Here is a 26,709-nt window from a genome sequence, read left to right as displayed (position 1 = left end):
GTCTGGGATGGACCTTGAGAGTCTGCATTTCTAACAAGCCTCCAGGTGACGTGGACGCTGCTCCTTTGAAGATTGCACTTTGAGTAGCAAAGTTCTAGTTCAGCAAGCTTCACATTTTTTATCTTGTTAACAAAAATATATTTATTTGTAAGCTGTATAAGAGTATTATTATGCAGTTTCCCAAGGTATCATATTCACTTAGGCAGAGACCATTGGTAAAAAATAGTGGATATGAATCTTAAGTTTTGATACTTTCAGGTTTTTTGGTTTTGGGGTTTTTTTGGCTAACTTCATGTCTGATCTGACCAGTTTGTTGTTATATCTTATGGTACGGGTGAGAAAGATATTATATGAGAAATGGTAAAAAATATATATATATATATTGCCAGCTCTACTATTTTCGCATTTATTTGTGCTTGTATTGTTGCTAGCATTTTTTTGCAGTTCTGTGCAGGACTCATTCAAAGCCACCTGGCCGTTTTGTGAGGGTTACTTTAGATACAATAGAAAATATAATCCCGACAGTGACTTTCTCAATTCGGCCCATGTAAACTGTCTGCAGAAAGCAAGCAAGCAGGTGAGGGCCTTGCTGCTAACCCCACAAGCTGAGGAATGCCCATGCCAGGACTTGAGTGCCTCGCCGGCCTGTGGGGCTGTCTGCCCCACGCACTGGAGCAGTCTCTGAGGATGCTAATGCCAATCCTTGTGGTAAATGTCAGTGAATAGAAAGAGAAATGCTAATGTTTTCTCCCTGCACCTTACTGGGTTTTTGGGTTTTTTTTTGCATACCCTCCATGATGCAGGAACCTCATTTGGAAATTAATGTTCTTGGTGACTAAGTGGATTTGTGGAGACTCACTTTTGTTTGTTCTTTCCTTGGTTCTTTCACTCATTCAGATTGTTGCTCCACGTACTGGGTAGAAGGATGTAGTACAGGCTAGAAGGGAGACAGAAGCGGCAGCAGGTAAATATCATGTGGTCTGTGGACAGGGCGTGATGGGAAGACAGAGAATGGGGCTTAACACACTGGAGTGTAAGGAAGGCTTTTTGAAATAATGGCTCATCTGGAGCTAAAAACCACTATTTTATGCACAGAATAGGATATCTTCTTAATAAAAAGCATTCGATGTTATTGTTCATGCATCTCCAGTGGGACAGCGTCCTGGTTCAGAGGGACTAACTTTCCGGATTCCAGTCCTATCTGCCACCTGTAAACTAGGTGGCCTCAGGCACCTGTTTCCTTATCTGTAAAATGGGGATAATTATAGTCTCTATCTCGTAGAGTTGCTGGGAGGACTAAATGAACTAGAATGGAACCTAAAACTAGTAAGCATTTATGGCTATAAAAATTTTTCACTAAAGAAAGTTTTACCAGAAGCAGATTACATGCTAATTTCACTTCTAGTCTTAAGTAAAAAGAAAAAGAGACCAAGATGAGCATCTTCAGCTCTCAGGATGAGATCCTGGTCATCCTTGAGCAACATTTTTATAAACTAGACACTTAAAAAAATTGCATAAGTAAATTTAATGGTTGCTCTTATTTGGGCAAATTCCAGAATGAAAATTAGAGGACTGAACAGCCTGTACTCCGCGCCAGCTGTATATAAGGACTGAGTTTCCTTTGGGGGAGCTTTTGCATGGAATAGTTGTTCAACACTTTACACTTTTGACTCTTTCCCAAAATCTTTTATAGCCATCTGAGAACAGGCTTCTAGCCAGTTATTCAGCTACCTGACAGGAGGAGAGATTTATAACTAAATTCTGGAAATGGGGCTTTGAGTCGTGCTGAAAGTAAAGAATTGGCCTTACTCTGTGTTCTAAAAAGCCACGGTAGAAATATGAATCTGTTCTTAAGTTATTGTTGGCTTGCTTACAGTTTTTACAAACAAATTGCCAGTACTCAGAGTAATAAATTACTGTCATCCTGCTGGTTTTATAAAAGAGTGATCTGTAACATAAGCATCTCAGTCAGTGATTCTCCTGTTGTTGGAAACTGAATGGTAAACCAGATTGACCCTGATTCTAGCTGACATGATATCCTTTATGTTCTTGGGACATCCTGGCACGGTATCTCATAGCAGAAGATTATCTGCTACAGGAGCATGTTAACCTATGTCATCATTTCTCCTATTTGTAGCATTTGCTCAGTGAAATAATTCTGTAGATTATGGTCTCTTCTAAATAAATGAGGTCAGTATCCACCTGTATTTGCCAGAAAAGAGATATGCATTTACTACCAGGGTAATAAGCACAAAACTACTGTGTGAGAGGAAACCCTTTGAGCAGCATATAAAACTTATTGAAGAAGGTCCAGGGAGAAGAGACACAAAAAGGAATCGTTTTATAAGCACAACATGAGATTCTGTTTCCCATTGTATGTTCCATAGAATATGCTCAAGGTGTTCCACACAGAAAGGCTTCCATGATCAAAATATATTAGGGCAGCATCTCAAACTTTTTGATCTGAAGATGCTTTTCACTTTAAAAAAATATTGAGTATCCCAAAGAGTTTAATGTGGGTTATATCTATTAATATTTTTATATTAGAAATTAAAACTGAAAAATTATAAAGGTTTTAATTTATTGAAAAACAAAATAAGCCCCATATATGTAAGCCTAAATAATATTTTTTTGGGAAAAATAATTGTATTTTCCCCAAAATTTAGTGATGAGTGACATAGTTTTACTTTTTGTTTGGTTTTTTGCAAATCTCTTTCACTGGATCAATAATCAACTATTAATTCTCAGCTGCTTCTCCACTCATTCTTTTGTGATATGTTGTTTTGGTTGAGCATATGAAGAAAATTTGGCCTCCCACAGATTTGTAGTAGGAAAAAAAAGAAATATTTTATAACCTTTTTAGAAAATTGTGGATATTTTTCTTTAATACTATACCGAAACTCGACAAATGGTAGTTTCTTAAAGGTTTGTTGCAATATGAAATCTGACACTGTATCAAAGCACTTTTTGCACTTCGTTATATTAAAATCCATTAGTCCGTCTGTGCTTTAATGAATCTTTTAAGCATGAATGATTCCATAACATCATGCATTGATTATTTGGAAAATATTGGTTCACTGAGTTGTACAGACCACACTCTGAGAGCTGCTGTATTAGGGAAACACTGTACTTTCTATTGCACTCTTGAATTGTACATTAGTTCATTAAATCCCCAAGTTTATTGGACCATAGATTACATTTTCTCATAACTTCCAAGAACATCCCTCAGCACGCATGTGAACACAGTGGCATAAGGTTGTGGGTTGAAGTTTAGTTTTAAGTTAGGGTCTGTGGCAGGAAATGAAAATATCCACTCTGGAAAACATATGGATGCATGGGTGATCCTGACTAGGTCTTTACCCCATCACATGGCAAAGAAATCAAGAGTTCCTCCTGGGCTCAGCCCTAGAAAAAGTGTAAAGTCTTAGAAAATTATCTCAAGATTCTTTCCTTCTCCAGTTCTTCAGCTCTGTCTCTTCTAAGAAGAACATCAGATTTGCCACTCCCTTGAGTATTACTGTAGATCACTCCGAAGAGTATTTACATTTTAGTCCTTTTTTTAATCTACAAAGTAAAAAGCTCTGCTTCCTTTAAGAGACTTTCCAGCAATGAGTTGCAGGCAGCAGAAGTGTTGGGCCGAGGCTTCTGACATTGTATGTTGCTGTCTTATGCCAATAAAAGGAAAGAATGGATTTTGAATAGAGAATGGCAAGGATTATTGAGCTGGTAATAAGTGGAGGAGAAGTGTAGGCTGGTGTTCAGTGGGCAGTACGTGGGACCCGGGGTAAGGCAGAAATTGGGTGTGTGGAACTAGTTTTGCTATAAGTGCCCATTCTTCTTCAGGTGACTTATCGTACCTGTAACCTGTCCTGGCTTTTCAAACACTGTTCCTGACTTTAGTCAGATCTGATCTTCTGGATCTGGTGTCCAGTCTGGGCACAGCGCAGGGGTTTCATAGCTGTGATGGGATTGGTGTCATTAATGCAACAGTGCTCACCGGCCTCCCCTTCTGCACCCTCCCTAAGAGCATCTTGGATTTGTTAGAATCTTGCTAGCTTCATTCCTCCTTCTCCCAAGGAGGAAGTGTTATCTCTTGCTGGGACATAATAAAGTACTAAATACTTAGGGATTAGGAGGAGGGAAAAGTGGGGCCGAGGAGCTTGGGTTGGGGGTTGGAGGAGCAGGAGTAACTGCAAGGGAGGTAGACCTCTAGAAAGAAGTCTTCTTCTAGAAGAGGAGTTTACTAAATGTTACTGAGGAAGATGTGTTTGAGAGAATGTCAATGTCCTTTGAAAGAATGGGTTTCCTTTTCCATGAGTTTTGACAATGAAACTTCATTTCTTGAGGATGATCTATATCTGAAACTGAACCCTGTGGGCTCCCATACTGCTAATTTTAAGAGTACTTAACTATTTATAGGCTTAATTTAAGATCAATAAAGGTTTCCTTTTGAAATTTTCAGTAAAGAGCCAGTGTATTCTCTCATGAGGCCTTGTAAGCACACTGTCTTTCTCAGTAACTTATGGACAGTGACGTCACCTAGACTCTGGTTTCGTTGTGTTGCATATCAATCGAAAAGGTGGTCTGAAGTTGTTTTCCTTTGATTAGCAGGATTAATACTTAAGTCCCCTATATTTAAAGCCCAAGTTGCTTTGGCTGAGTTTTATGATTTTTTTTTTTTTTTTTTTTTTTTTTTTTTTGCCGTATGCGGGCCTCTCACTGTTGTGGCCTCTCCCGTTGCGGAGCACAGGCTCCGGACGCGCAGGCCCAGCGGCCATGGCTCACAGGCCCAGCTGCTCCGCAGCATGTGGGATCCTCCCGGACCAGGGCACGAACCCGTGTCTCCTGCATCGGCAGGCGGACTCTCAACCACTGCACCACCAGGGAAGCCCTGAGTTTTATGATTTAATTAACAATTTTTAAAAAATTTGGTTTTGATTGTAGCTTTGTTTCAGTTGCATTTTACCCGTTACTCATTGATCTTAATAACTCCCCATCTGCTTGGAATTTTAAGTTAATGACTTAAAATATGCACCACTTATTTAAGGATTTTAAGTTAGAGGCTGGCTTCGGTGGCGTCTCTTGCTTGGCTGTTATATTTGCCGGCTCGTTACTTTCTTTCTTGCTGGAGCGAAGATCAGAATTATAACATTGAGCTGGAGCATTTTGTTCCTGAGGGTGATTATCCTGAAGCTCATAGTATTATTTTGCAGCTCTTCTTATCTAGCGCCCTTTCTGTATTGGGTCTTCATTTCTAAATATCAGACAATAGTCTTTCCTTGCTACTCAGGGAATGGTTCTGAGAAGGCTTTGTGGTGTATGTTTTGGAGGATTTTTAAATCGATGTTAAAATTGCCACTGGGCATCTTTAATCCTTTCTGGTTGTTACGTAAGGTTTCATTTGGGGGCCCACTCGGCGGCTATGACTCAGTGCATGGTTGCACAGAGCAGTGTATCCATGTCAGTCCATCAGCACTTGACCGTCTGTCACACTAGACAGAAGTCAGTTGCTGGGTGCAGAGATTGGCAGGGATTCTTTTTCATCTATAAAAAGAATGTCCCGGACTGCATGAACTCCGAAGTATTTGTTGGAAGGTTTGGGTCCGTGACACAGGACTGATTATGTAATTTATTTTTGACTTTGAAAAAGGAGTATGAGGGTTTCAGAAGCATCCACCTTGTGATAAGTGCTTAGATAATTTTTTAGAAGTCTTTATTTTCAATGCATATCACTTTCTATAGCTTTGCATTTTTCACCAGATTCTTTGCGTTTGATAATTATTTTTATAATATAAATCTGTTCCTAAGAATAGACTTTACAAGTATCTTGAACCTAAAGTTGACTTGTATCTTAAAAGGATTTATTTATAGCCTAGACATCCACTGTCCAGTACAATAATCAGTAGTCATCTATGGCTATTGAGCACTTGCAGTGTGGCTGGTCTGAATTGAGATGTACTGTGTCAAAACAGTGGATTTCAAAGACTTGGTTTGAAAAAAGGAATGTAAAAATATCTTAATAATTTTCTATATTGGTTACATGTTGAAATTATAATATTTTCTATATATTGGGTTAAATCAAATATAATACTAAAATTAGGGCTTCCCTGGTGGCGCAGTGGTTGAGAGTCCGCCTGCCGATGTAGGGGACACGGGTTCGTGCCCCGGTCCGGGAAGATCCCACATGCCGCGGAGAGGCTGTGCCTGTGAGCCATGGCCACTGGGCCTGTGTGTCCGGAGCCTGTGCTCCACAAAGGGAGAGGCCACAACAGTGAGAGGCCCGCGTACCACAAAAAAAAAAAAAAAAAAAAAAAAAAAAAAAAAAAAAATATATATATATATATATATATATAAATATATAAAATACTAAAATTAATTTCACCTTTCTGAATGTGCCTACAATAAAATTTCAAATTACATATGTAGCTTGCATCCTTCTTTTACTAGTCAGGTCTGGACTAGTTACCTAGCAAGGATTTCTGGAAATAATTTGAACATTTATCACAGAGTGATGTCAAGTTTCCCCCTTTTCTTTGCTGCCTTCTGTTTGTTAATGATAGAATTTTGCTCAAAGTTACTCTGAAAAAACCAAATTAAAAACTGGGGCCTGGGGACTTCCTTGGTGGTCCAGTGGTTAAGACTCCACACTACCATTCAGCGGGCGCGGGTTCGATAGGACCTGTTTTTTTCTTTTTTCTTTTTGGCCATGCCATGTGGCTTGCGGGATCTTCGCTCCCCAACCAGGGCTCGCCAGGGAGTTCAAGAACCTATTTTTAATTCTAGATGCATATTGCAGTGGATGAGCGCTCTGGGGGCCACTAATTTGGGATATGGTTAAAGAGATAAATCTCTTGTTTCCGCTTTTTCTCTTGTTTGAATATTTTTCTTTCTTCTGGATGCTTAGGGGTCCACCCCACTTACTGCTACCTGTGATCCTGAACCAACAACCAGAGCCAGCAACTGGAGAGCTGGCCTGGCTCAGAGAAAGCCTCAAAAGAGGCTGGATTGGGGGTGGGGCTTGGGGGAGGAGTCTGATGCAGCACATACCAGAAAACTTACATGTGACTTCACGGCAGTCCGTCCTGCAGGAGCCCTTTCCTGGCTGCTTCAGTTCCAGCAGGACATCAGAAGTCTTCCTTTCCTGTGGTCAAGTGATGTAGGTATTTGAAATGTTGCAGATTTTTTTTTTTAACATCTTTATTGGAGTATAATTGCTTTACAATGGTGTGTTAGTTTCTGCTTAATAACAGAGTGAATCAGCCATACATTTACATGTATCCCCATATCTCCTCCCTCTTGTGTCTCCCTCCCACCCTCCCTATCCCACCCCTCCAGGTGGACACAAAGCACTGAGCTGATCTCCCTGTGCTATGTGGCTGCTTCCTACTAGCTATCTATTTTACATTTGGTAGTGTATATATGTCCATGCCACTCTCTCACTTCGTCCCAGCTTACCCTTCCCCCTCCCTGTGTCCTCAAGTCCATTCTGTATATCTGCGTCTTTGTTCCTGTCCTGCCCCTAGGTTCTTCAGAACCATTTTTTTTTTTTAGATTCCATATATATGTTAGCATACGGTATTTGTTTTTCTCTTTCTGACTTCCTTCACTCTGTGTGACAGACTGTAGGTCCATCCACCTCACTACAAATAACTCAATTTTGTTTCTTTTTATGGCTGAGTAATATTCCATTGTATATATATGCCACATCTTCTTTATCCATTCATCTGTCAATGGACACTTAGGTTGCTTCCATGTCCTGGCTATTGTAAACAGAGCTGCAATGAACATGAAATGTTGCAGATTTTACATTAATTCTTTCTTTGGAATGTGACCAGTGTACCGTGTACTTGGTTGGGGGCTAGGGTACAAAATCAAGCTGCAATCGCCCCCTTAAGAAGTAACATGATGCTTTAGATGCTTTATATGCCACATAGAGATTCTGAATGCGGCACTGCCAGGAGTCAACAAACATCTGTAAGTTATGAAAGAGCAAATCTGAGTGACTGGGAGTTGGCCTAGTGTAATAAGTGTCTGCAGTTGTGAAAAGCTGCTGTGTATAAAAAGAAATAGACAAATTCTGAATTGCTCCAGAGGGTAGAACCAGGAACAAGAGAAGTTTCTAGAGACAGATATTTGGCTCCTCCTCACAATGATAGCCATCAAATAATTAAATGGGTTCTATTGAACAGTAGACCTGGCAAGACATCATCTTCCTGTGTCCACATGCCCCACTCTGAGGAAGGTACTACCTGACAATGTTCCCTTTCATTTCAGACAGCTGAGTTGTTCCTAAACCTCTTATGCTGAGATGAAGTTGTTTCCTGTAATGTCTAGTTGTTTGTCATAGATCTGTCTTCTGGAAGGACCCTCCAGAATGTAATACATTTTCCATGAGACATTTGAGTGGGTTTTAAAGACCCCCTAGGAATTTCCCAGGGCGATGAGTTGGGTGCAGATTTTTTTTTAACTTTTTATTTTATATTGGAATATAGCTGGTTAACAATGTTGTGATAGTTTCAGGTACACTGCAAAGGGACTCAGCCATACATATACATGTATCCATTTTCCCCCAAACTCCCCTCAGTTGGGTGCAGATTGAATGGTTGTCCTAAGTAGAGGATACAGCATGTGCCAAGCCAGAGTGGGACAAGTGCAGAGATGTCCACTGTGGCTGGAGCTGCTGCGATTAATGTTTTGCAAATTGCATGGTCAGAGATGAAGACGGGAAGGAAAGGCTGGGGTCAGATTTTACAGGGCTTGGTCTGCCTTGCTAAGGGTGCTGGGTGTTCTTCTTAAGAAGGTTGTTCTGTAAGTGTCAGTCATGAGAGGCATTAATCGGGGAAGTGAAATAACTGGATTTGTGTTTAGATTTTGGAGTGGAGGGAAGCCAGTTAGGAGGCTATCGCAGTAGTCTTTTTTTTTTTTTTTTTGGCGGTATGCAGGCCTCTCACTGTTGTGGTCTCTCCCGTTGCGGAGCACAGGCTCCGGACGCGCAGGCTCAGCGGCCATGGCTCATGGGCCCAGCTGCTCTGCGGCATGTGGGATCCTCCCGGACGGGGGCACGAACCCATGTCCCCTGCATCAGCAGGCGGACTCTCAACCACTGCGCCACCAGGGAAACCCCATATCGCAGTAGTCTTGTGAAAAATCAAACAGTGTCTTTTTTTTTTGAAATATTTATTTATTTATTTGGCTGCGCTGGTTCTTAGTTGCGGCATGTAGGCTCTTAGTTGCAGCATGTGGGATCCAGTGCCCTGACCAGGGATTGATCCCAGGCCCCCTACATTGGGAGTGTGGAGTCTCATCCACTGCACCACCAGGGAAGTCCCCAAGCAGTGTCTTGATCCAGAATTATAATATGAAGTGGCTTGTTCCCGATGAACCCATGTTGATGTCTTCTGATCACTTTCCCCTCTGCTTCCAGAAAGGTTTTAATCGTTTGTTTATTGGCCTCTAGTGGAAGAAAAAGTCAGATTCTGATTTCTTGTCCTACTGATGCTGACCTGCTTGGTTCCTAAGGAATGATATAAAAAATAACATAGAAGTGAAATTCCTGATCTGCTTCTGCTTGGTCTTCTAAAATGTATATCCTGGTACCTCTCATCTTACAAACAAACCCTCCCCTAACCTCATTTCCCATTTCAGCTTCCTCCAGTTACTGGCCCAACTTTCTGCTCCATTCTTCAAGAGTTGCCATGTTGGCTACCTTTGCTTCCACTCACCCATTTTCTCCTTAGGTTTACCAATTGGACTTCTGTCCTGATCATATTCCACTGATGGCTCTTATCATGTCACCCACCACCTCCAGCTTGTGCAATCTGGTGATCCGTTCTCTGCATTTCTCTGATCCAGTTTCTCAGTAGCTTTTGGCATAGTTGACAGGGGAGTGTTTCTTCTGTTTTAAAACACTCTCTTCTCTTGGCTTTTGGAAAACCACACCCTCCTGTTTTCCCTTTGACTACAATAGTGGTTTCTACCCAGTCTCCTTTGTTTGTTCTTCTTCTTCTTAATTCTGAGTTTTATGTCCCTTGAGACTCAGCCTTCTATATTTCTCTTCTAGACACTCTTTCCAGATGAACTCGTCATAGCATTAAATACCACCTATTTGATGTTGACTCCCAAAGTTAATTTATTGCTTAGACTCACCGATGAGTTCCAGACTTGTCTACCCAGCTCCTAACTTGGCATTTCTACTTAGCTGTTAAATAGACATCTCAAACTCAACATGGTTAAAATAGAACCCTTGAATTTACTCCCCACCAACCCATGGCTTTCCCAGTCTTCTACAGCTCTTACGTGACAATGACAGTTGCTACAGCCAAAATCTAGGAGTCATCTTTCTCCTAGATTTTCTCCTAGATTTCTCTCTTTCCTTCACACTCTTATCCAAATTATTCAAGACCCATTCGAAGTCTGTCACTTCTCTGATTCCATGGCTAATCCCGAGCCCACAGCTCCATCATCTGTCATCTGGAATGCTGCAGTACTTCCTAACTTTTCTCCCTGTTTCCTTTCTTGCTTCTTCTTTCCACCAAGCAAGCATCCAGGGCATCTCTAGAAAACCTATCAACTCATGCCACTCCCCTGCTCAAAACCTCTGTAGCGACTTCCCCATGTACTTAGACTAAAATCCTGGATCTTTGCTGGGCTTTCCACGTGAATCTCATTTTTCACACTGTTTCCAGTGCTCTCTGGACCCCAGCCACCCTGGCGTTCACTTTACTAAAATATGACAACCTCCTTTGTCACATGGGGTCTTTGTATTTGTTGTTGCCTCTGCCTGGAAGGCTCTGCTCCCAGCTCTTCATGTGGTTGGTTGCTTAGATCATTATGAACTCAGTTCAACCTCATCCTCTGGCATCCCAGTGGAGAGTACCCCCGTACCAGTCGCTGACACTCCATCCAGTTTTAATGTCTTTGTAGCACTTACCACTATGTGGAATTATCTTGTTGGTTCATCTGCTTCCTTGTTTACCATCTCCCCACCTGCCTGAGAAACAAGAGAGCAGGGCCCTTGCCTGTCTTGTTCCTGGCCAGACCCTGGCACCCAGAACCATGCCTACTACAGAGTGGGTGCTTCATGAACGAATGAGTGGATGTTACCTTTTTGTATTCATTCTTGGGGATGTGCCCCTCTTTTTTATTTTTAGTTTTTTAGTCAAATCTCATCTGGAAGCCCACTATGCAGTCATATTAGTTTATTTCTTTGTTCTCCTTCTCCTTCCTCATCAGGATAGATTTCTCTTGTTCAGTCAGGATTTCAGTCTTAGATACCATCCCTCTCTTCCCATCCCTCCTGAGCCTTTTTCCCCTCAGAGTCTTTGTTCATAAGATAATATTCATTGGCTCTCAGCTCACAGTTCTCTTCTTTGGTTTGTTTTTTTTAAAATTTATTATTTATTAATTAATTTATTTAATTTTTGGCTGTGTTGGGTCTTAGTTGCGGCACGCGGGATCTTTGTTGAGGCATGTGGGACCTTTCCTTGTGGTATGCAGGCTTCTCTCTAGTTGTGGTATGTGGGTTTTCTCTCTCTAGTTGTAGCGCGCAGGCTCCAGGGCACGTGGGCTCTGTAGTTGTGGCAAGTGGGCTCTGTAGTTGTGGTGTGTGAGCTCAGTAGTTCTGGCATGCGGGCTTAGTTGCCCTGCGGCATGTGGGATCTTAGTTCCCTGACCAGGGATCGAACTTGCATCCTCTGCATTGGAAGGCGGATTCTTTACCACTGGACCACCAGGGAAATCCCTCTTCTTTGGTTTTTATGAACACAAATTTTGGGGACATTTATTGGTGATAGTTTTTTTTTTTTTAGCATGTCTTAAATTTTATTTATCAGTTCTGAAGGAAAATGTCAAAACTATTTCAGCAGCCTTGATTCTTTTTAAGCCAAATCTTATGTCCCTACTGCCTCCACCTAATGAAATTAACTCAAGAACAACCTCTATTGGATGCTGTCATTGAATATTAATGCCCCAGGAGAAGAGAATCTATTTTTCAGCTGGAATAGTTGTCACTATTAACATTTACTTGATAGCAAGTAAGAAAACTGAATTGTCCTTTAATTGGACATGCATTTGTTGACAGGATAATGCATTCGCTGGCCATCTGCAGTGGACAGCTGGTGCTTTCCTCTGCTCCCATCCCTCCCGGTCTTTTACTGGAAAGAGGACCTCCTTCCTTTGGGGAGTGTAGCCCCTCCTCTCCATGGGAGTCCAGGATGGGTCACTCCTTACTCTCTGTTCTGTCCCAAGTGGTCAACAAAGGGGTGACATAGGTCCCAGGGAGACAATCCTGTGAATTTCCTATGTGGACTCCAGGAGGAAGATTCTGTCCCTGTTCTAGATGCCTGAGGCTGAGATATTGGATATCTGAATCTTTCTAGTGTCATACCTCCCTGTCCCCTGCCACAGGAAGACAGAGGATGACAATGTCCATTACCAGGGAATTTTTTTTTTTTTTTTTTTTTTTTTGGTGGTACGCGGGCCTCTCACTGTTGTGGCCTCTCCCGTTGCGGAGCACAGGCTCCGGACGCACAGGCTCAGCGGCCATGGCTCACGGACCCAGCTGCTCCGCAGCATGTGGGATCTTCCCGGACTGGGGCATGAACCCGTGTCCCCTGCATCGGCAGGCGGATTCTCAACCACCGCACCACCAGGGAAGCCCGCAGGGAATTATTATTGGCAATAGTTTGGGGAAATATTTCATGATTGCTGAATAGTCTTTACAACTGGTTAACTTTGTGGTGTGTAAGTTAAGTCCTTTTAGCTGTGATTTGAGCCCATATTTTTTGGCATCAACTTTGTTTTCCCCCCAAATAAATACATTTTCTGATTATAGAGGCATTTATGCTGAATATTAAAAAAAATAGTACAAAGAGTTAAAATTAAAAGTTCCTGTTTAGGGCTTCCCTGGTGATGCAGTGGTTGAGAGTCCGCCTGCCGATGCTGGGGACACGGGTTCGTGCCCCGGTCCGGGAAGATCCCACATGCCGCGGAGCGGCTGGGCCCGTGAGCCATGGCCGCTGAGCCTGCGCGTCCGGAGCATGTGCTCCACAATGGGAGAGGCCACAACAGTGAGAGGCCCGCGTACCGCCAAAAAAAAAAAAGTTCCCGTTTAATCCCTCCTCCTAGAGAGAAACCAACATTAATAAATTGTATATATCCTTATAGATTTTATTCTTTTATTATACAAACAAATATTTCTATATGTAATCAATTTATATATTCATTTCTATGCATATCTTTTTAAACTCAGCCTCCCTTTTGATCTCTGTCTATATAATAGAAAATATATGCACACATGTAGGTATAGATACAGATATATTTTAGACATTTTTTATTGTAGTAGAGATGCATCCTTTTGAGTGACTGCACAGTTTTGTGCAGCAGGACGAAAGGAAAGGCTAGTTTCATGCCTGGCAGAAGTGCTGTCAGGTGACAGCATCATCTTTGTTAAGCTTTGATGAGCCATTTTGGTAATGAAAAGAGAGCATGGCCAGGATGGGCTGGAAGTGACTCAGAGATGTGTGATCTGCCTACCATAAGAAAGAAACAAGATATGAAGCAACAAAAGTAAAAATAAGCAAGTGGAACTACATCAAACTAAAAGGCCTCCACACAGCAAGGGAAACCATTAGCAAAATGAAAAGACAACCTGTGGAATGGGAGAAAATATTTGCAAAGTATATATCTGATAAGGGGTTAATATCTAAAGCAGCGGTCCCCAACCTTTTTGGCACCAGGGACTGGTTTTGTGGAAGACAATTTTTGCACACACCGGGGGGTGTAGGGGTGTGGTGGGGTATGGTTCAGGTGGTGATGTGAGCGATGGGGAGAGGTGGGGTGCAGTGGGGAGCGGTGGGAGTGGTGGGGAGCGGCAGATGAAGCTTCGATCGCTCGCCCGCTGCTCACCTCCTGCTGTGCGGCCGGGTTCCTAACAGGCGGCAGACCAGTCTACAGCCTGGGTGTTGGGCACCCCTGATCTAAAGTATATAAAGAACTTATACAACTCAATTTTAAAAAAGCAATTTGGGCTTCCCTGGTGGCGCAGTGGTGGAGTGTCCGCCTGCTGATGCAGGGGATGCAGGTTCGTGCCCCGGTCCGGGAGGATCCCACATGCCGTGGAGCGGCTGGGCCTGTGAGCCATGGCCACTGAGCCTGCGCGTCCGGAGCCTGTGCTCCGCCACGGGAGACGCCACAACAGTGAGAGGCCCGCATACCACAAAAAATAAATAAATAAATAAATAAGGATCAACAATTGCTTTGAGTCATCACTGCCATAAAATAAAAAGATTACTGCCAGAGCATAAAATATATTGGTCACAATAACTTGGCTCTCATTAAGAAAAAAAAATAAATAAATAAAAAAAATTAAAAAAGCAATTTGATTAAAAAATGGGTAGAGAAACTGAACAGACATTTTTCCAAAGAAGACATACAGATGGTCAACAGGTACTTGAAAAGGTGCTCAGTATCACTAATCATCAGGGAAATGCAAATCAAAACCACAGTGAGATATTAACTCATACTTGTTAGTATGGCTGTCATCAAAAAGACAAAAGATAAGTGTTGGCCTGGATATGGAGAAAAGGAAACCCTTGTGCACTGTTGGTGGAATATAAGTTGGTGCAGCCACTGTGGAAAACAGTATGGAGGGTCCTGAAAAAATTTAGAACAGTACTAGTGTGTAATCCAGCAATCCCACATCTGGGTATATATACAAAAGAAATGAAAACAGGATCTCAGTATATCTGTGCTTCCATGTTCATTGCAGCAGTATTCATAATAGCTAAGATATGGAAACAACCTATGTGTCCATTAGCAGATGAATGGGTAAAGAAGATGTGATATATATACACTCACACACACACACACACACACACACACACACACATACACACACACAGAGGAATATTATTCAGTCATGAGAAAGAAAGAAATTCTGTAATTTGTGACAACATGGATGGACCTTGAGGGCATGATGCTAAGTGAAACAAGTTAGAGAAAGACAAATACTGCGTGATATTACTTATATATGGAATCTAAAAAAACTGAAGTCATTGAAAGAGAGAGTACAATGGTGGTTATCGGGGGCTGAAGGTGGGGGAAATGGAGAGATGGCTGTCAAAGAGTATAAACTTCCAGTTAAAAGATGAATAAATTCTGGGGATCTAATGTACAGCGTGGTGATTATAGTTTCTGATGCTGTATTATATACCTGAAAGTTGCTAAGAGAATAGATCTTAAATGTTCTCACCACAAAAAAGAGATGGTAATTATCTAATGAGATGGAGGTGTTAACTAACCTTATGGTGGTAATCATTTTGCAACATATGTGTATCAAATCAACAGGATATACTTAAACTTACACAGTGTTATATGTCAATTATACTTCAGTAAAGCTGGAAAAAAAGATACAAGAAGAGCAATACTAAAATAAAATCCCCAAATAAAAATAATAACAATAACAAAAAAAGATTTTGGAGAAAGCCAAGCCTCAACACGATGGGATGGTGAAGCCGAAGGGAAATTCCTGTTTCTGATGCTAGAGTTGGGGGAATGATGAAGGTCTTCTAAGGACCGGAAGCTTAGTATTAGTTGTTGGTTAGTTGCTATGTTGATTATGTTGCAGTAATCTCTTTCTCTGTCTTTCTCCCACCATGGCCTTCCCTTTCTGATATCCCCAAATAGCTATTACAGTCTATGACGCATACGAGCATAAGAGATCATGTGAGCATTGTTTGCATACATCAAAGAAAAAGGGCTATGTGGCACACAGTGAACAGAGAAGGGACAAGTTATAAGAGTGATAAAAAGGAAGACGGAAGAGAACCAGTGTTCCCTGGGGGCTGGAATCTGGAGGCAGAGGAAACAGGAGGAGCCGTGGACTCCCAGGAACCCTTGGAGAATTTGGGGTGGATGCTGGGCTTCTCTTTCCCCAGGGGAAGAGATTTTGATCCAATTTTTTAATCTCCTAAATGGCAGAATGACCCCTGCTGCCATCTGGCCTATATATGGATGTACCATAATTAACCAAACCCCTATTAATGGTCATTTAGATTTTCCCCATTTTCCTATCTTTGTTATAGTTTTCTCTGCAACCAAAATCTTGCAGAGCTTTGTATCTGCTTCTAAGCAGTTATAGTTATTTAATATAGATTAATAGAAACAATGCTGCCTCCCTCGAAAATCAGACTAAGAATATTTTGAATATGATCCCCTTAGCAGCAGGCGTGGCTTGGAGCCCATGGTTGCCCTGTGTTAGTTCCCTGATGTTAAATTTTAAACCAGATCACATTTTAATCATGATGGCACGCTTTAATGGGATTCACAGCTTAAAAAAAAACAACTGGAGATAATTTGCACACGCATGTGCACAAATGTCACAGCCTTGTGATTTCCATTCTCAAAGCTTCATTTATAACACTTGGATTTCTGAAATCTGTTCTTATCTTTCTCCTTGCATGATATTCTGGGTTTTCTCACGACTGCTCATAGTAAATGAGTGACTACCACTGACTTTTACAATGCAGAAGAAAAAAAGAAAAATCATTTTATATTGGAAAGTTGTATTTGGCATTTGTGTTTTAAGAAGAAAATTAAATTACACTAAAGATTTGAGGTTTTTCTTTTTTGGCTTTTATGTTTTAAATAGTGAACAAACCAGTGCCATCATGGACTGTTTCTGGCATTTTCTGTGTAAAGCTAGACTTACAATTTTTGATCAGTATCCAAAACCAGATGTACCAATGTATACTTCATCTATCAACTAACTTTAAATGATACTATTTTTAAAAATAGATATACAAATATATTATTTTAAACTTCTTATTACATTTCTGGTATATATAATACTTAAAAATGTTAATTAGCATAATTCAACATAATTGTTCAATAACTTTTTCTTTAAGGTTTTAGATGATATTTTACTTCTTATTGCAAATGTCAACAACAGGGTGAAAGATGTGAAAGAAGATGATTCCTATATAGAGGCTTGAAGACTTACTCTCACTTTCTTTTTTTAAATTGGAAATGTGCATCTTGGAAATGAAAGTTTCAAAAGAAGCAATAACCCAAAGAATTTTAAGATTATAGATTTTAATTTGTCAGACAGTTTCTATGCAGTTAACTACTAGGAAAAGAACAACTGCTTCTAGTTAAGTCTCATAGTGTGATCACTGGTTAAAAAATGCACGTGCATATTTCTCAAAATAAACAACCTAGTGTAAATTTAGAATATGCTGAATCCTCTGTTTCATAGTTTAGATGTATGAGCCTCCCCTTGTTCGACTCTATCAGTGCTGAGTGGTTACATTAAATTATACTGACTCTTGAAAGTTAACAAATTCTTTTTTTTTTTTTTTTTTGGCTGCACTGCGCAGCTTGTGGGATCTTACTTCCCTGACCAGGGATCAAACAGGGGCCACGGCATTGTGTCCTAACCACTGGACCACTGGGGAATTCCCCAACAAATTCTTTTCAATGCAAGAAGAATGTTCTTATTTAGCTTCACTACAACTGGTGAGGATTGGTTTAATTCAGTCAATAGGAACTGAATACTGTACCAGGCATAAGGGATACAAAAACCATCAAACAACTCATGCCTTTGAAGAACTTAGGGGTCCGTGAGGATGGGTGGGAGTTTGGAGGACAGTCCCAAACAAATGCGTCAATATTATCTGGTAAGATATAAAGAGATACAGTTATGCCCAGGGCACTAGGTGGACTCTCCTCCATCTGGGGTTCTGGGAAAGCCATCTTGGAGAAGACGAGGTGTGAGCTGAATCTTTGAGGAGGAATGAGAACCAAGAGACAAGGCACTGAGCCATGAAGAGGGAGAGATGGGGCGTGGCCAAAAAATGAGGGAGAACGAGCGAGTTGGCTTCTGATCTTAGTGTCTGCCTGAGACAGGGAATAGGATGAATAGGGAAAAGACTTGAGGGAGAGGAGCGGATGACTTCCATTTGGGGCTTGTGGGATATTGGAGTGGCTGAGTGACGTCCTGTGGGCTGAAGCTCAGAGGAGTGGTCAGGGCTGGAGATACATCGATGGGGCGTGTACGTAGTAGTCAGAACTATGAGAGTGGCTGACAACGTCCAAGGAGAAAGAAGCACCTGGGCACATGATTGTTTTAGGGGGCGGGTAGGGAAAGGGGAGTCCGAAAAGGAATATTAAGATGAGACACAATATTAAGATAAGAGGAGACCCATGAGGCAGGAGTGTCCCCAGAGCCAAGGCCCAGGGAGTTTCAAGAATGAAGATAAGGACAGCAGTGTCAAGAGCAGTAATGGAGTAAAGATAATAGCTGACAGATTATCTTATCAAATCTAGCTCCCTAGATTTGGCCCTGCAGGTGGTTACTGATGGCCTTTGGCAGTTTTGCTGGAGTAGCAGGGGGTGGATGCCAGAGGCTGGTGAAGAGTGAATGGAAGGCAAAGACATAGAGATGCCGTCGTGACTTCTAACCCAGCCTGGGAGGGGAGGGGGCAGGAAATACATTATATGTATGTATGTGTGTATATATATATATATATATATATATATATATATATACACATACAAACACATCTAGATAGATACAGATTCTAAAATTTTCATTCTGCCTGACCTACACTTATTTCCTTTTCTTATTTATCGCCACTCAAGCCCATCCACCTTTTGTTTTTTACCTCACCTACCTTTTGACCTTAAAAACAATAACAATAACTAATTTACATGCCTCTTCATAATTTACAAAATGCTTTCATATATATCACTGGATATAATATGCTCACCCACCCATTGAGTTGGTATTTTAACTGAATTATAGTTGTTTAGGGTTGAGGCTCGGACCCATAAGGTCCTAGATGCCTTAGAATTCAACCCCTTTTTTTTGTTTTCAGCTGCGTTGGGTCTTCATTGCTGCGCATGGGCTTTCTCTAGTTGCGGCGAGCGGGGGCTACTCTTTGTTGCGGTGCGCGGGCTTCTCATTGCGGTGGCTTCTCTTGTTGCAGAGCACGGGCTCCAGATGCACGGGCTTCAGTAGTTGCAGCATGCGGGCTTCAGTAGTTGCAGCATGCGGGCTCAGTAGTTGTAGCTTGCGGGCTCCAGAGCGCAGGCTCTGTAGTTGTGGTGCACAGGCTTTGTTGCTCCACGGCATGTGGGATCTTCCCAGACCAGGGCTGGTGGATTCCTAATCACTGCGCCGCAGGGGAAGTCCCTCAATCCCTCTTTTTTTTTTTTTTTTTTTTTTTTTTCGGTACGCGGGTCTCTCACTGTTGTGGCCTCTCCCCGTTGCGGAGCACAGGCTCTGGATGCGCAGGCCCAGCGGCCATGGCTCACGGGCCCAGCCGCTCCGTTGCACGCGGGATCCTCCCGGACCGGGGCATGAACCCACTTCCCCTGCATCGGCAGGCGGACTCTCAACCACTGCGCCACCAGGGAAGCCCAATCCCTCTTTTTATATTGAGGAAACTGAGGCTCAATGTCAATTTCACTGCTATTTGGTGTGTCCTGGCACTAGAAACCAACCTTCTGATTTTCCCTGCATGACTCTAATTACAGGGTGGGAATATTGGTGAGGTTCAGGCAACCCTGTTGGAACTCAGTACAGGAGGAGCTTTGACCCATCACCAAATGTAAGATCCTGTTCCTTTAAGCCCTCGTGATTCATTCGTGTGCTAAATGCTGGTAAGCAACAAAACCAAACCATGGACCCTACAGCCTCATCTGTGGTGACTGCCTAAGACTCCCTCACTTTGTTCCCCTCCTGTCCTCTGTTGGTAGACATTAATTCTTTTTGCCAAAGCAGCATCTGTTCTTACTTAATTTATCAACATCCCTTCCTTATGGTTCACTGGGGGGACTCATGGCTAATCAGCATATTCTGTTACCTTGGCCTCAATGATTGGTTCAGGGGTGGGTTTATGATCCAAGCCAGGCAAATCAAGAGTCAATTCTGGAAAAAGAGTCTCTCTGCTGGGGCTGCTGAAGATCGTGTGGCCCCTGCCTGCAAAGAGCCTGGGAGACTGAAGCCAACATGGAGGCAGCACAGGGATGGATGTGTTGCTGGATCCTGATGATATCATCTGCTCACGAGATCCAGCCTGCCTGGAGCTGGAGCTCTCCCCGCACTTTCAATGCAGGAGCCATAAAGTCCCCAGTTATGTTTAATCCTTTTGAGTGGCAGTTGCAACCACAAGAGCCTTAACTAACATTTTCCTTTTTGCAGCCCCATTTTCCCCTTGTGTCTTGATTTGACTCACCAAGTTTGATCCTCAGATTCTCTCGGATTTGCTTCAGACCAGTCCTCTTACTCAAGTTTGCCGTACCTTGCTTGTTCCTGTCCCATCAGCCATTCCTCCCCTGTTGCCCCTCACCAAACACTCTCATGGGATATTTTCTCATCACTCTGCTAGGAGTCAGAGCTTATGAGTTTATGAGCTGCCTGTACTTTGTATGAACTGACTATTGATATTATTAATGATGACAGAAGAAATTTCTACCATTAACCCAGCAATTTTTACTGTGCTAAAATATACATAAGGGCTTCCCTGGTGGCGCAGTGGTTCAGAGTCTGCCTGCCCACGCAGGGGACACGGGTTCGTGCCCTGGTCCGGGAAGATCCCACGTGCCGCGGAGCGGCTGGGCCCGTGAGCCATGGCCGCTGAGCCTGTGCGTCCGGAGCCTGTGCTCCGCAACGGGAGAGGCCACGACAGTGAGAGGCCCGTGTACCGCAAAAAAAATTTTAAAAAAAAATTAAAAAAAAAAAAAAATATACATATATATACATAAGAGTCACCATTTTAACCATTATTAGGTATATAATCCAGTGGCATTAAGTACATCTACTATGTTGTGAAACTATCACCGCTGTTCATTTCCAGGACTTTTTCATCATCCCAAACAGAAACTCTGTAGCCATTAAAAATAATTCCCAATTTCTCCCTCTCCCTAGTAACCTCCATTATACTTATTCTCTATGAATTTGCCTATTCTAGGTATCTCATATAAGTGGACTCATATAATATTTTTCTCTTTTATATCTAACTTATTTCACTTAGCATAATATTTTCAAGGTTTATCTGTGTTGTAGCACGTATCAGAATTTCTTTCCTTCTTAGGGCTGAATAATATTCCATTGTGTGTATATCCCACATTTTGTTTATACATGCGTCTGTTGATACATATTTGGGCTATTTCTACTTTTTGACTACTTTGAGTAATGCTGCTATGAACACTGATACACAAGTATCCCTTTGAATCCCTGGTTTCAATTCTTTTGGGTATATACCCAGAAGTGGAATCACTGGATCAACCCAGCACTTTGTATGTGCCAGGCACTGTGCTATATGTATGTTATGTTCATTATTTTATTTAACATTCACAACAACTTTATGAAGTAGTAGTAGTAGTATTCCTACTTTACAGTTAAGGAAACTGAAGCTCAGAGAAATTAACATGACTAAGGACACATCCTTTTCCATGAGCAACCAATACCTGTTGGACTCCAGAGACTGTGCTCTTAGAATGCTGAGGCTACTATAAAATCAGCCCTCAGTCTCCTCAAGAAGCACACGTGGAGCACATACTGTGTGTCAGGCGCTGGATCAAATGCTGGAGTATGTAGTCACGTGTTCATCACGCCTGGAGTGCTGGTTAGTGAATCGAGAGGAGGTGCAGTCACTCTGTTCCATGTAGCCTGGCCCAGGAGGTGCCTGGCCCGTCTTTTACTCACAGCATCTTATCTTCTCCATTTACACCGCTGGGCTTTATTCTCGCCCAACAGGTGACCCATTCTGTCAGACTCTTTCAGAGCTGCTTTCTTGCAAGAATCCAGTCCTGTCTGGACGTGGAGGGAACAAGGAAACAAGCTAAGGCAAAAAAAAAATTATATATTTTTTCTGATTATAAAAATGACACATAACCATTACAGACAACTTGGAAAAATGATAGAAACACAGAGCAAAGAAAACAGAAATCGCCCTATAATCAAGCTATTCAGAGATAATTGTTTTTAATGAAAGTTTAAAATAAATTAATAAAATGCTATATTATCCTCTATTAGAAAAGATCATAGTAGTTTGGTATCAATTTACTCTGTAAAACAAAGGGGAGAAATCAGCCCCTGAAAGTCCCCCCCAGCTACCTCTAATATGTTTAAATTACTCAATTCTGTTACTGCAGATTTATGCTTTCCTATTTGAAGGGCATTCATCCTGCAGAATTTGCCAGATGGTGCTCTGCGAACTCTATGATTATCCATCATCATTAGAAGGAAATGCTCCATAATCTGTCAGCATTAACTTTAACTATTTGGAAGGAATGTGTGTGCTTTGGAAGAAAGGTCCCATGTGAGGAAAACATAGAAGGAGGCTTCCCTAGAGAAGATGGTGGATTCTAGCAGTAAGTATCAGGACACAGATTCCCTCCCTCTGTGCCTCCGTAGCGTCCTCTCGGCCTCCTCTCCCTGTAGGTCAGGTTGCAGTGACTCCTTCTTACTTCAGTGCTCTCCAGAGCTGCTAAAGCCATATGGCACCTTTGTCCAAATTAGAAAAAGGCACCCCTTCCTTCCTGTGGCAGGAGGTGGCCGTGCTCTACGGTGTGGCCAGTGGAACGGTGCTGAGTTCACTTTCCATCTGCTTCCTTGGCCGGGCACCCTTGTGCAGTGAACAACACCAAAAACTCTGTTTAATGGTCCTGGCTCTGCCCTTTTGAGTTTCATCCCTCTCTGGGGATGTGGAAGCTGTAGATATTCTAGGTCTAGGTGATGCAGCACCCACTGTAGATGAGCCCTGGTGATGTGGTCCTCAACTTGGCCCGTATTTATTGAGCTCTTACTATCCAAGCCTAGTCCCCATGGAAAGCTACCTGCTTCTCACCTTCTCTTTGGCCACTGCCACCAACTCTGTCTTTTAGACACTAGAACTTTCAACCAAGTCCTCTGAGTCTCTGTTGAATTTATTGGAAGTTTGTTTGTCTACAGGTGCTTGAAATATCACTGTGTAATTACTGAATTCACAACTATTCAAATGAACAGACTCCTAATGTAGTCACAGACACATCAGCTAGATCTTCCAAAACCATGGCCCCGTCTAAAACTCTCCTCATTTCTAATTTTTTTTTTTCACTTGAAGCTAAAGTCCACTCTCCTTCTGTTGAAACAAATTCTATTTCTTCTTTGGATTTTGGTTCTTAAACTTGCCAAGGCTGCTTTGTGTCAAGCCTCTCCCTCTTTTCAGCTACATCTGAAGAGTCTCTCTCTCTTATAACTCGTGCTGTTTAACTCATATTTTCTTTGGTCTGGGGAACCCAGATCCATGGCTCCAGCTGTACTAAGCACTCCTAGTTTTTGCTTTACCACAGTGATGTTTGTTATTATGTCTTAGGCATTAATGAATTTTTCATGTTAGAAACGATCTGTGTGCCATTATGCAGATGAGATGTAATTCTGTGGAGCATCTCAAATTTTGTGATACAATGTCAAGCTGAGCTGCTTAAATACAAATCCTTGTGTTTTGTCCAGTTAATGCACCCTCAAAAATATGGGTAGGATGAAATTCAGGTTATTATTGCCCCTTCACAAAAATGATAGTGATTGCTGTATGTATGGCAAATGTGATAAAAACTGTACTCTAGAGCTGAAGGATCTTGGGAAACTGTGCCTCAGTTTCCTAATCTGCAAAAAGGTAATAATAACAATACCGCTATCTTGAATTGTTGCAAGGATGAAATGAGTTAAACGTGAAGTGCTTAGAATAGGGCCTGGCACATAGTAAGAGCTACTAGCATATAAATGTTAGCTATGACACAAAAACTACTGTATGATTATCTTCTGGAAGCCAGACAAAATTTAGGTATGCATTTTTATAATGTAGTATTCCTTTTTTAATCCTTTGCCCAAGCTAATTTTGATTAAATCCAACAGTGACAAATACCAAATGTTTAAATGTTTTAAAGCAGAGTGGTGGTTTGTTTTGTTTTGTTTTGCAAACGTTTGATAATTGAATTACCCTAGGAGTTTTCCTTTTCAGGTGGGATGTATTTGTCAGAGTCAATGTAAGCATAATAAGTAGAACCTTAATATTTCTTCCTTTTACATCTGATTGTTGAGTCTCTGTTTCTGTTACTCTTCCTTAATCCCTGTGGCAAGATCCTCTGCTCTGTTTTGCTTCTTGCACAGTTTGTTTGGATCCTGCTCTCACTCTTCCTCACTGCATAAGGCAGACAGCTCTTGCAGTCGGTAAACTTTCGAAAATTTAGATCGTGATATTGCAGCTTGTCTGTGTACAATAAACAGCCAACCTGTGCCAATTTTCTTCCAGGCTCTTTTTGGCTCAGGCGTGACAACTGGCCTCTCTGGTCAGGAATGCTGCATGCTCCTTGGTGGGTGGCCAGAATCTGAGCTGAAATAGAAGAAATTCAACTTTCCACTGTTCCAGTCATTTCTATGGCAGAAAATAATATCATCATAACTTTGAGAAATTGATGAAGGCCAGTTAATTTCCTATTTCACACTACAGTAGTTATTTTTAACAAGTAAGTTCTTGAAATTCAAGGTCATACAAACCCTAGGCAGGATTACCTGAAGCGCTGTGAACTCTTCCCGAACAGTCTCTAGGCTTGGTTTAGGAACTGTGGGCAGGAAACAAAGAATTTATTTCTGGACTGCTAGTCAAAACCCATCATCACCTCCCTTTATCTACGGGTGCTTTAAATTTGTCATGATGAAACTATAAGTTGGCTTAATGTAAAACCATACCCAGTAATTTGTATCTTTCTAATCTTTTTTTGATAATTTCATAAGTGACTAGTGGTATCTGTAGTTAAGGGATACCAGAGAAACTTTTTCTTTTTGTATATATAGTCTAGCATTTATCTATTTATCTACCAATCTAGCTCTTGAACCAGAAACGATCATGGGTGATTTATACGTACACATAAAATACAACACTATTCCATGATTAAAAGTTGGGTGACAGGGCTTCCCTGGTGGCACAGTGGTTAAGAATGCACCTGCCAATGCGGGGGACACAGGTTCAAGCCCTGGTCCAAGAAGATCCCACATGCTGTGGAGCAACTAAGCCTGTGCACCACGGCTGCTGAGCCTGTGCTCTAGAGCTTGTGAGTCACAACTACTGAAGCCTGCATGCCACAACTACTGAATCCTGTGCACCTAGAACCCGCGCTCCACAATGAGAGAGGCCACCGCAGTGAGAAGCCTGCGCACTGCGGGGAAGAGTGGATCCCACTCGCCACAACTGGAGAGGCCCACGTGCAGCAACGAAGACCCAATGCAGCCAAAAAAGAAAAAAAAGTAAAGTAAAAGAAAAATGCAATATCATGTAGCATTACACCAGCAGTTTCAGAGTTTAGAGGGCATTGGCCTCGCGTTGGGAGTATTTGTTTAAAATACAGGTTCCTTGGCCTCACGGCAGGAACTCTGACACCCACGTTGTTAACACATGCCCCCAGGGGATTCTGCTGCAGTGGTGTAGCAATACTCTAGAAGCACTGACCTATTTACTTACTGGCAATGGGTAAATTTGGCTCCCACCTTTCTTCCAGTCAACATAAAAAGGGAAGTCTGTCTTTTCATAGTGTGCAGAAGATAACATCTTTGGCCTAAGGTATAAAGGAAGGTTTAACTATGCTTACATCAACTTTAATACCTGAATAGGACCTTGACTTGAATTGGAATTCAGGAAGGAAATGTCTTCTGTAGTCCTCCCTCACATGAAATAAGTCAACGATTCTTTCTATCGTATTCAATTAAATGGTATTAACTGACCTTTTGGCAATGTGTACAAAAGTCTCTTAGGGAGAAAGGAGTAGAAGGAAAAAAAAAGTGAGGCCGTGGGAGGGGTAACTGGGAAAATAGTTTGGTATTATCTACCAAAAAAGCGAATATGTTGCATTCTCTATAAGCCAGCAGTTCCATTCCTAAGAATAAACCCTATGAATCTGTGAACACTAATGCCAGGAAACAGGAACAGAAAGTTTATAGCAGCATAGTTTATAATAACCAAAAATTGGAAACAACTCAATTGCCCAACTCTACTGCTCCAACAGTAGAGGGAACAATTGTGGACGATGGAATACTAAACAGCAACAAAAATGAATCGACTCCAGTTATGTGCAGAAACATGAGTGGATTTTAAAAACATATTGCTGATTAAAGGAAACCAGATAGAAGAAAATTCCATATAAATTTCAAAGTGGGTGAAAAAAGAGAACTGATACATTATTTACGGTTGCATACTTAGAATTGGGAACCATTACCATTCCAGGGAAAGAAGTAATTAGGATCATGAAGGGACACACGGAGATCTCGGGGCAGATGACAGTCATTTATTTCTTGTGATTTCTCCAGTTTTATTGAGCTATAACTGACATACATTACTGTATAAATTTAAGGTGTACAGCATAATGAGTTGACTTTCATACGTCACGAAATGACAACCACAGTAAGTTTAGTGAACATCCATCATCTCATATAGACACAAACAAAAGAGAAAGAAAACATTTTTCCCCTTGTGATGAGAACCCTTAGGACTTTCTCCCTTAACTTTCCTGTATATCATATGGCAGCGTTAGCTACAGTCATCATGTTGTACACTACATCCCTATTATTTATCTTATATCTGGAAGTTTGTATCTTTTGATCACCTTCTCCAATTTCCCCCTCCTGTCTCTACCTACCACCTTGGGTAACTACATGGTAACTACCAATCTGAT

At 41.7% G+C, this 26,709-nt stretch overlaps 1 protein-coding gene across 10 annotated transcripts in view; it reads left to right on the top strand.

Annotated features, from left to right (window-relative positions):
- Positions 1 to 26,709, top strand: part of TBC1D1 (TBC1 domain family member 1) — a 229,084-nt gene that overhangs the window by 17,641 nt on the left and 184,734 nt on the right. The gene's annotated exons all lie outside the window — the stretch shown is intronic.

This window comes from Kogia breviceps, chromosome 6 (assembly GCF_026419965.1).
Source record: "Kogia breviceps isolate mKogBre1 chromosome 6, mKogBre1 haplotype 1, whole genome shotgun sequence".
NCBI lineage: Eukaryota > Metazoa > Chordata > Mammalia > Artiodactyla > Physeteridae > Kogia > Kogia breviceps.
The sequence above is the reverse complement of the archived record's forward strand: the minus strand, read 5'-3'. Positions and strand labels throughout refer to the sequence as shown.